The sequence below is a fragment of the Lepidochelys kempii genome, chromosome 6, assembly GCF_965140285.1.
Source record: "Lepidochelys kempii isolate rLepKem1 chromosome 6, rLepKem1.hap1, whole genome shotgun sequence".
Classification (NCBI taxonomy): Eukaryota; Metazoa; Chordata; order Testudines; family Cheloniidae; genus Lepidochelys; species Lepidochelys kempii.
The window spans coordinates 11,502,687-11,512,369 of NC_136385.1; the positions used below are offsets into that span (position 1 = coordinate 11,502,687).

The window sequence follows — 9,683 nt, forward strand, 5'->3', positions numbered from 1 at the left end:
TGTCAGGGTGATAGATGGATGCCTCCATCCCCCTCAGAAGAGGGGCACCAACCACCACTACTCTACGTTACCTCCTGGGAGTGGTGGCTGTGATCCTCCCAGCCTTGGGGGTACACGGCTTCTCCTCCTCCACCTTTGGGGGTGATTCCTCATCGCTCGTTCCCAGGGCAGCATATCTGTTTTCCATCACCATGGTGGGTGGGTTGGGAGCAGAGCCGTATTAAGACCGTTAGAGGCCCTAAGCACTGAAAAGATTATGGTGCCCCCCCATATGTAATTCAAAATAAAAATAATACTATACCGTAAAATAAAATTTTATTTTTCAAAATGACACAAAACTTACATGTATGCTGAAATTAAAATAGCTTCTTTCTAGATTTTCTGATTGCAAAATTCTGGATAAGTTCATCGAAGCTAACTTGATGAAGCATGTCCGCTTCCATACACAATAGGGAAAGTGAATCAAGTCTGTCCTGACACATTGTTGTTCTCTGAGGGTTTTTTATTCTTTTCGGATGAGAAAAAGAGCATTCTGCGGAGCAGTTAGTAATTATCAATGTTAGAAAAATACGTCGTAAGAACTCTACATTTGGAAATACACATTGTATTCCGTCTTTCAGTATTGTGTCATGAAGATCAATGTGATTGAATTTCATTTTTCCTGTTTCATTAAACGTTGCGCGCATATAACTGTGGAACTGCCGTACTTCTCCACAGAGATTCATGTTCAAGTCAACAGGGTATGAGTCAACTAGCTTTTGGGAACCTTGTGAATATTGTTCGTCAGATAAGTCCATATCATTTAGAAAAGAAAATCTACTTGATACTTCTTTGTACACTTCACCTCTCCTTTTCATATGAGCTTCAAGTGTATCAATTATAGCGTAGTAAGTAGATACGTGAAATTTGTCTCTAGGATTTGATGCTGTTTCTGTTGCACTGCTATCATTTGCTTGTTTTTTTCCTGATTCGCTTGAGGGACTGGGCTTCTTTGTAGTTAGTATCAGGCAAGATATCTTTTGATATGTTTTCAAATCTTTCGAAATCATTCCTCAAAGTGTGTAAGTGGTCCGCTAATGATTGACAGAGGTCTGCACATGTTTTCAAATCCAATTCTTTTTCTTGGAGAGCTTGACTTGTGTGGTAAAAGTGTTGTAAAATCTCATTCCACATGAATACAAACTCTAGTTCTTGCATCTTGTTTGCAATGTTTTCTGCCTCTCGTCTAGTTTCTCCCTTTTGTGATTGGTCTTCGGCTATACTTTCTAATGCATCCACAATCTTTGAGTGGGACTCCAGAACTGCACTTGTTGCCACTGCATGTGCCTCCCAGCGAGTATTAGAGATTTCAACACACGATCATTGCCCAAATGTGTTTGAAGAACTGCCCATCGGTGTGTTGAGGCAGAGAAAAATGTATAAAGTAACTGGACTGTTGAGAAAAAACTTACTGCCACCGGACAACAATCAACAGCACTGCGGCCAAAAAGATTGAGAGAGTGTCCAGCACATGGTATGAATATGGCACATTTGTTCTGTTCTAAAAGCTTCTTCTGCATTCCTTGATAACGCCCTGACATGTTGGCAGCGTTGTCATAAGATTGACCTCTGCACTTTGAGAAATCTATTTTGCAAACTTGGCACAGATAATGCAGTACTTGATTTGCCATTTCTTCACCAGTGTGGCTTTTCAAATTGAGGAACGTTATAAATTGTTCAACTGGTTTTCCATCTGTGGGAGACACATATCTTAGTACAATACTCAGTTGATCAATATGTGAAAGATCAGGTGTAGAGTCGACAGGTAAACTGAAGTACCCATCAATACTTATTTCATCCACAATAGCTGAACGAACTTTGTCACTCATTAGACCAATGAATTCATCACATATTGTCTTGGATAAGTATGATGGGTTACCTTTGCCAGCATTCCCATATTTTGAGATATGGCCCACTCAGTTGGTTAGGTTTCATCCTGCCCCTTATCTCAGTTATCTGAACTAAAAAAAACAACAAATTACATAATGTACACTATATATATATATATAAAAGGAAAAAAAAAGAATCAAGTACGTATAACTCAGAAGAATATATCAATAATAAAACAAATTTATTGCAATACATGACAGGATCTTATTTCCTCGCACTATTTCGATCTACGTTAGTAGGACGCCCCCTGGTTTAGGTGGGGATAAGTAATAAAAAGAGAACAGAAAAATGGGGGAAGACTGTGTAGTGGAGCGTAAGGAAGTCTAACAAGGTTCTGATTTTTCCCATGATGACTACTTCGATGCTTTTTTTGAAATATCAAATTTTTTCCAAAAAAAATCTAATTTTTTTGGATGCCCCCTGCTTTGCTGGTGCCCTAAGCACGTGTTTAGTCTGCCTATTGGGTAATCCAGCCCTGGTTGGGAGTAGGGGTGGAGCACTGCCTACTGCCAGAAGTAACCAGGAGCCAGTTGTTAGGATATAGATATTCAGGTCTGGCTGCAAAGACCTATACTTTAAGAATTTAAATGTATTCTTACCACTTAGCTAGTTATAGAGGTACAAAAGAAAGAATCAAAATCACTGTCTGACTGTATAGGGCCTTTTCTCACTGTGACAGTCTGAGGCCCTGTTCTTAGGCTAAGACCTCTGGCTAAGCAGCAGAGGCAGCCATAAGCTGGGAAGTGAATGGTCACCTCCTTACATTCCAAACTAGTCACATTGAAAGAAGGTGCTATTGGGCTGTTAGGAATACAATCCTGTCCTGATAGTGCCTGTCACCTCCAGAGAAAGGGAAGTGCCTAAAAGATGTAAAAGGAAACTTAGTTTGATAGCATCCTGTCTGGCAAGAACTCACTTATCAATAGCTGGGATGTGAAATCCTCACTTCTGTATTGTTTTGTCATTATAGTTCCCACTTTGCTATTGTTTGTCTGTTTGTATAATCTCTGCCTGGTTCTGTGATTGTTTCTGTCTGCTGTATAATTAATTTTGCTGGGTGTGAACCAATTAAGGTGGTGGGATATAATTGGTTAAATAATCAAGTTACAAAATGTTAGGATTGGTTAGTTACATTTCAGTAAAATGATTGGTTAAGATATAGCTAAACAGAACTCAAGTTTTACTATATAGTCTGCAGTCAGTCAGGAAGTAAGGGGGAGGAATGGGAACAGGGAACGGGAGTGGGGGAATTGGAATTATGTTTTGCTAAACGGGGGGAACAGGAAATGGAAACAGGGACACAGGCAAGGCTCTGTGGTGTCAGAGCTGGGAAGGGGGACACTAAGGAAGGAAATTGGAATTGCTGGAAGTTCTCCCCAATAAACATTGAATTGTTTGCACCTTTGGACTTTGGGTATTGTTGCTCTCTGTTCATGCGAGAAGGACTAGGGAAGTAAGCGGGCGAAGGAATAAGCCCTCTAACACCAGTGTCCTCCCTGTGATAGAGCCATATCCTCCTCCCCCTGTGGTGTGACAGCAGTCCTCTATAGCTGGATAGTGTCCTCAGCCTTGGATGTCTCCACATGACTACTCTTGAGGAATTCCTCGTGGGCACGGATGCTCCTCAGCCTAGCCACCTCCTCCTGTAGCTCTCCCATCTGCTTCCTGAGAGATTCCACCAGCAGGCACATTTCACACTGGATGGTCCCCCCAGCCTGGCTTTCTGAGAGTGGGAAATCTGCAAATCCACACCAGGATCTGGGCAGAGGCATCCATGGTTAGCTTGTCTGTCTGGATACAGGCGCAGGTGGAGGAGACGGGAGCAGTGTTGGCATTGGTGATGCAGCCCTTCCTAACCATAGCGATTATATTATGTCTCCCTCCCACAAACTCCCTTGTTCGCGGTCTCCTGTTCCCTAGCTCCCCTTGGTCGCTTAGCCTCTGGCTGTTAAGGCCTTCTCTCCTAGGTCAGCTCTACCAGCTCGTTAATTACACAGCGGAAGGGTGATCACAAGGCTCACTGAGGCTGATCAAAGATGATCAAGGATGATCCAGGGAACAAAGACTCGAAACAGTCCCCAGACACACAATCCCAATTGACTCTGTAACTGAAATAACCTGAAAGAGAAAGAAAAACATAAACAGCCAAACAAACTCACTCACCCCAAGATTAGTACTGACTGACCCCAACTGGCTAGACACAGAAGGGGATTTTATGAGGGATCAGCAAGAGGACCAGACCCTAAGCTGCATCTGGGAACGAGGATGGCACCTGACCCAGACAGTGAGGCTGAACAACAAAGGCCACAGGTCTGAGGTATGTGAGGACGGCCTGTACTGCGTGGTCAGGGAGCCTCAGAGCCAAGAAGAGCTGTGGCAGTTGCTGGTTCCTTGGAAGTACAGGAGAGGCCTGCTACGATTAGCCTACTCAGTGCCCTGGGCAGGGCACCTAGGCAGGGAGAAGACCCTACAGTGGGTGGCACAGTGGTTCTTCTGGCTCGGCATCACCACGAGGTACGGAACTGTGGCAAGGCCTGCCTGCAGTGTCAACGCACCAGGCCAAAAAGGGTACCGAAGGCCCCCTTGATACCACTCCCTGGGGTTGGGGTGCCATTTGAACGAATTGGTCTAGATCTCGTAGGACACTTGGGAAAGTGTGGTTCTGGGTGTCAGTATATACTGGTGGTGGTGGATTACATGACTAGGTGTGAAGAAGTGGGACTGTTCTTAATGTTTTCTCTGAATATTGTGGGGGTGCCTCAGTTTCCCCTATGCAGTTCTTAAGTATCTAGGTGGTGGGATAAGGGTGTATGATCATTGCAGAGCCCTAGAGGGCAGGTGTGTACAGGGGTCTGGACACAGAGAATGGCCGACACCCTGTTTCCTGGCAACTGGTGGCCTGGCCCTTCCCCCCTACAAGGTGATAACTAAAGGGTTGAAGACAAAGAGATCAGGTGACCTCCTGGCCCGGGAAAGGGACAAAGCCCAGAGGAGGAGGGGCTGGAGAGAGTTTCAGTTTGGGACTGGCTGGGGACGAGGAGTGAAGTGCAGACGTGGTTGTCTGGCTCACTCCTACCCCCCCCCCCCCCCCATGGACTGGCTGCGAGGTCCTGTTCTCTGTACCTACAAGCTCTGTTTTAGACCACATTTGTGTCATCTAATAAAACTCTGTTTTACTGGCTGGCTAAGAGTCACGTCTGACTGTGAAGTTGGGGTGCAGGACCCTCTGGCTTCCCCAGGACCCCGCCTGGGCGGACTCGCTGTGGGAAGCGCATGGAGGGGCAGAGGATGCTGAATGCTCCGAGGTCAGACCCAGGAAGGTGGAAGCTGTGTGAGCTTTTTGCCCTGCAGACAGTCTGCTCACAGACAGAAGACTTCACCAGAGTCCTGCCTGGCTTCGTAGGGAGCAGTTCCAGAGCATCGCCCAGGGACTCCACGACACTAGATATCCCGAAGCTGTCCCGTTATGGAATGGCTCAGCCCCTACCATAGCAGCCGAGCTTCTAAAAATCTTCTCCCACGTGGGGATACCCAGGGAGATTCTGACCAACCAAGGAACCAACGTCTCGTCCAAACTGATGTCGGAGTTGTGCTGGTTGTTGAATATCCGAGCACTTAAGACCTCCGTACACCATCCGCAGACAGATGGCTTGGTGGAAAGGTTTAACAGGACATTGAAATCCATGCTAAGGAAGTTCATAGATGACGACCCGTGACACTGGGACAAGCTACTACCAACCTTATTGTTTGCTGTACGGGACGTCCCCAGGCCTCCACAGGCTTCTCACCTTTCAAGCTACTTTATGGGAGACAGCCATGGAGGATCCTTGACCTCCTGAAGGAGACCAGGGAAGAGCAGGGATCCTTGGTCATGGGGTAACTTCCCTTCATACTTTAACTATGCGAACAACTCCAGAAGTTGGGAGTGTTCAGGTGGGCAAATCTACTGCCAGTGCAACAGACCCAAGCCCACCAATACAACTGAGGGGTGAGGCTGCGCTCTTTTGAACCCAGGGCTAGTGTTCTGCTCCTGCTACCTTCAGCCGAATCCAAGCTGCTTGCTAAATGGCAGGGCCCTTTCAATGTGGTCCGACAGGTAGGGCCAGTGGACTATAAAGTACGGCTACTGGGAAGAAGGAAGGAAGTCTGGACTTACCATGTGAACCTCCTGAAGGAGTGGAAAACTCAGGAAGGGCTGCTGATCACCCTGTATCCCCCAGAACTGGAGCTAGGTCTCTTGGCCAGTGACCCCGTCAACACCCATCATGGTCAGGGCAGAACTGGACCCAAGGCAACAGAGGGAGCTGCAACAACTAGTCCAGGCCTTCCCCACTGTGTTATCGACCCACCCAGGGCAGCCTAGACTGGTAAGTCACCACATCACCACCCACGTCAAAGGGTCCGTGAGAACCACCGACCCCTACCGAAGAAGATGTGGGATGTGGTCCAAAATGAGCTCCAGACTATGCTAGACATGAGAGTAATAGAAAAATTGCGGAGCGAGTGGAGAAGTTTCATTGTGCTGGTCCCAAAGCCAGATGGGACCATACAATTTTGCATAGACTTTCAAAAAGTGAATGCGATCTTACGATTCTATGCTTATCCCATACCACGGGTAGACGATTTCCTCGAGTGACTGGGTAATGGCAATTTCATCTCAACGCTAGACTTGACAAAGGGGTGTTGGTAAATTCCCTTGACCCCGGCTTCCTATGAGAAGACAGCCTTCCCTACCCCATTTGGATTGTACCACTTAGTTACCATGCCTTTTGGTCTACGTGGGACTGCTGCCACATTCCAACAACTCATGGACCAGCTGTTGCAACCCCACCGCCAATATGAAGTGGCCTACATAGATGATATAGTGGTGTACAGTCATACGTGAGAGGAACACCTCTGATACCTCAAGTCCATGCTATAAGCCCTGGGGGAAGCTGGACTCACGGCCAACCCTGCTAAATGTCACCTCAGACAATTGGAAGTAACTTACCTGGGATACACCATGGGGTGACGGACCCTGCATCCACTTGTGGACAAGGTACAAGCTCTGCAGGACTGCCTGATGCCAACAACAAAGAGACAGGTATGCTAATTCTTAGGCTTGGCAGGGTACTACCGCTGCTTTGTGCTGGATTTCGCAACACTCGCGGCACCCTTGTCAGACCTAACCAAGAGCTCCCAACCCCGAAAGATCCAATGGTCAGCAGAATGTGAGAGAGCCTTCCAGGATCTAAAGGACTGACTGACTACGGCATCAGTCCTATTTTACCCAGACTTCGCTAAACCCTTTATACTTCAGACGGATGCATCCAAAGTGGGGCTGGGAGCAGTGTTGTTCCAGAAGATCAAGGGAGAAGAACATCCAGTCCTCTTTTTGAGCCAAAAGTTGTTTCCCCAGGAGCAGAGGTATTCAACCATAGAGAAGGAGGCCTTGGTGGTAAAGTGGCTGGTCAATGCACTAAGATACTACCTGCTGGGGAACCCCTTCCAGTTTGTCACAGATTATTCATCACTCCAATGGCTCAACACTATGAAAGATACCAATGCTTGAATTATGAGGTGGTACCTATTGCTCCAGCCCTATGACTTCAAAGTAGCCCATTGACCAGGTAGGGCACACGCAAATGTGGACTTTTTCTCCCAGGCGGGAAGTGAGGAAGGAAAAGAGGGACCACCACCGGACACCCTCTTAAAAGGGTGTGTGTGTGACGGGGCACACTTGCCCCACACTGATACTGTGAGGGTTAAATCTACTCTCTGGGCCAAGGAGGCCACGACTTGGCCCTGCTGGTCATGCTCCGGCTGGAGACTAGGTATAAAAGGGAGCAGCTCGACTCATTCAGGGCTGACCACCCAAGAGGGTAATAACCTCTGCCTTTTCAGCTGGGGTTAACTCTTCACATACCACTTCTCTCGAGAGAAGTGTTGCTATGGTGTTCAGCCATCAAATCAGTTAGAGGGGCAGTCTGAGAATCCTCCTCTGCACAGCATGGCATGTTTACAATGGCTTCTCCATTGTCATCTGCTTTTAACCTGCTTATCACCAGTCTGTGGAGCAACCTTGATGCAGGACCTTTGCGTATTCTAGGTAACATTGGTAACCCTTTCCACAGCCTTCCTGCCTGGGTTCTGCATTTTGTACCTTTCTACAGGGAGTAACACCAGCTCCAAGCCCCCTGCATCAACTGATCATTCACACACATTGCGACTACACCAGGCTATCTGAGCAGCTTAGCTCTTTGTGAGGATTTTCTGAACTATGTCCATCATAGTCTTTAAAGCTTCCCCAAACTTTTGCACAAGTTCAGCCATCAGCTCCCCCTCTGCCTCAGAGCCACCCAGCAGGGACTCTCCAGTGAGATCCAGGGGCCCCGTGACTTTTCTCCCATCCAGGAGATGAAATGGGGCACTCCATGTGGCCTCTTGGGGCACTCCAGGGTAAGCAAATAGACAGGTACATCCCAGTCACTCACCCTCTTGTATGCATATGTTCCTGTTGAGGAGATTTCACCACCTCCCTAGGTAACCCATTCCAGAGCTTTGCCACCCTCCTAGTGAAACAGGGCTTCCTAATATCCAACCTAGACCTCCCGCATTGTAACTTGAGACCATTGCTTCTTGTTCTGTTGTCTGCCACCACTGAGAACAGCCGAGCTCCATCCTCTTTGGAACCCCCCTTCAGGTAGTTGAAGGCTGCTATCAAATCCCCCGTCACGCTTCTCTTCTGCAGACTAAATAAGCCCAGTTCCCTCAACCTCGCCTCATAAGTCATGTGCTTCAGCCCCCTAATCATTTTTGTTGCCCTCCGCTGGACTCTCACAAAATAGCTGCCCCTATTCTCAGAGTTTGCTTCTGGGAATTCAGAGACATACTCCCTTTTGATACAGGTCATATTATCTTATTTCCCACCAATGCATCAGCTGAGAAATTCTTAAGAACTCCCACATTGAAAGTACCCCGTAAACCTTCCCACTCTCATTCACTGTCAGCTAAAGGCTCCATGGTTTTCAACTGCCCCAAGACCAGGAGTTTTACCTCCTCCCCTAGAAGATCACCCTCTTTAATCACCTCTTTCCGATGAAGTGAGCTGTAGCTCACGAAAGCTTATGTTCAAATAAATTGTTTAGTCTTTAAGGTGCCACAAGTCCTCCTTTTCTTTTTCCTGACTAGAGACATCTGTGCTCCAGTGTCTCCCCAGCCCTGGCACACGCTACCGTTGACCTCGGCCTATTTTAATAAACTCTTGGTCTGGGTCCAGGAGATCAGACCTGCCAAAATTAACTCGAGCTCGGGCTGCCACCACTGAAGTCTCTGCCTGGGGGGCAGCGGCTTTCACCTGGGCAGCTCAGGGCGGGGATCTGGATCCCCCAGACATGGGGCATCACTTTGTCACATAAGTGACACTTCCTTGGGCCCTCCCTGGGTTTCGTCCCCTCTGCCCCCTCCTTCTGCCCAGGAACAAGCCGCGGGCCCCCTTCTACTCCAGGCTCTTGCCCTTCCCCGTGGGCCCCGCACTCCAGGAGGGGCGGCACGGGGCGGCCCCAGTGAACTCCCACCGCAGCTGCCCCTGCTGGGGATCTCTCCCCTGCCGCAGCCCGCGCCTCCTCCGAGCCGCCCGCGATCGATCCACGAGGGGCGAGTCCCGGCCCCTGGACTTGGGACCCCGGTTTGCAAAGTATCCGCCGCTTTATGCCCCTGCCCCGGGGCCTGGGCCAGGGCAGCGGCTCGTCTCCAGCAGCCTCGGGCCGGCCCCG

The 9,683-nt window shown here is 48.4% G+C and overlaps 1 long non-coding RNA gene across 1 annotated transcript; it reads right to left on the reverse strand.

Moving 5' to 3' along the window:
* Nucleotides 1-347: 347 nt before the first annotated feature.
* Nucleotides 348-9,676, reverse strand: LOC144930692 (uncharacterized). Its single transcript, XR_013636013.1, has 3 exons — nucleotides 3,951-9,676; nucleotides 1,919-2,000; nucleotides 348-1,732 (listed from the first exon to the last, which is right to left on the reverse strand). It is a non-coding gene; the product is annotated as an uncharacterized LOC144930692 (long non-coding RNA).
* Nucleotides 9,677-9,683: the final 7 nt, after the last annotated feature.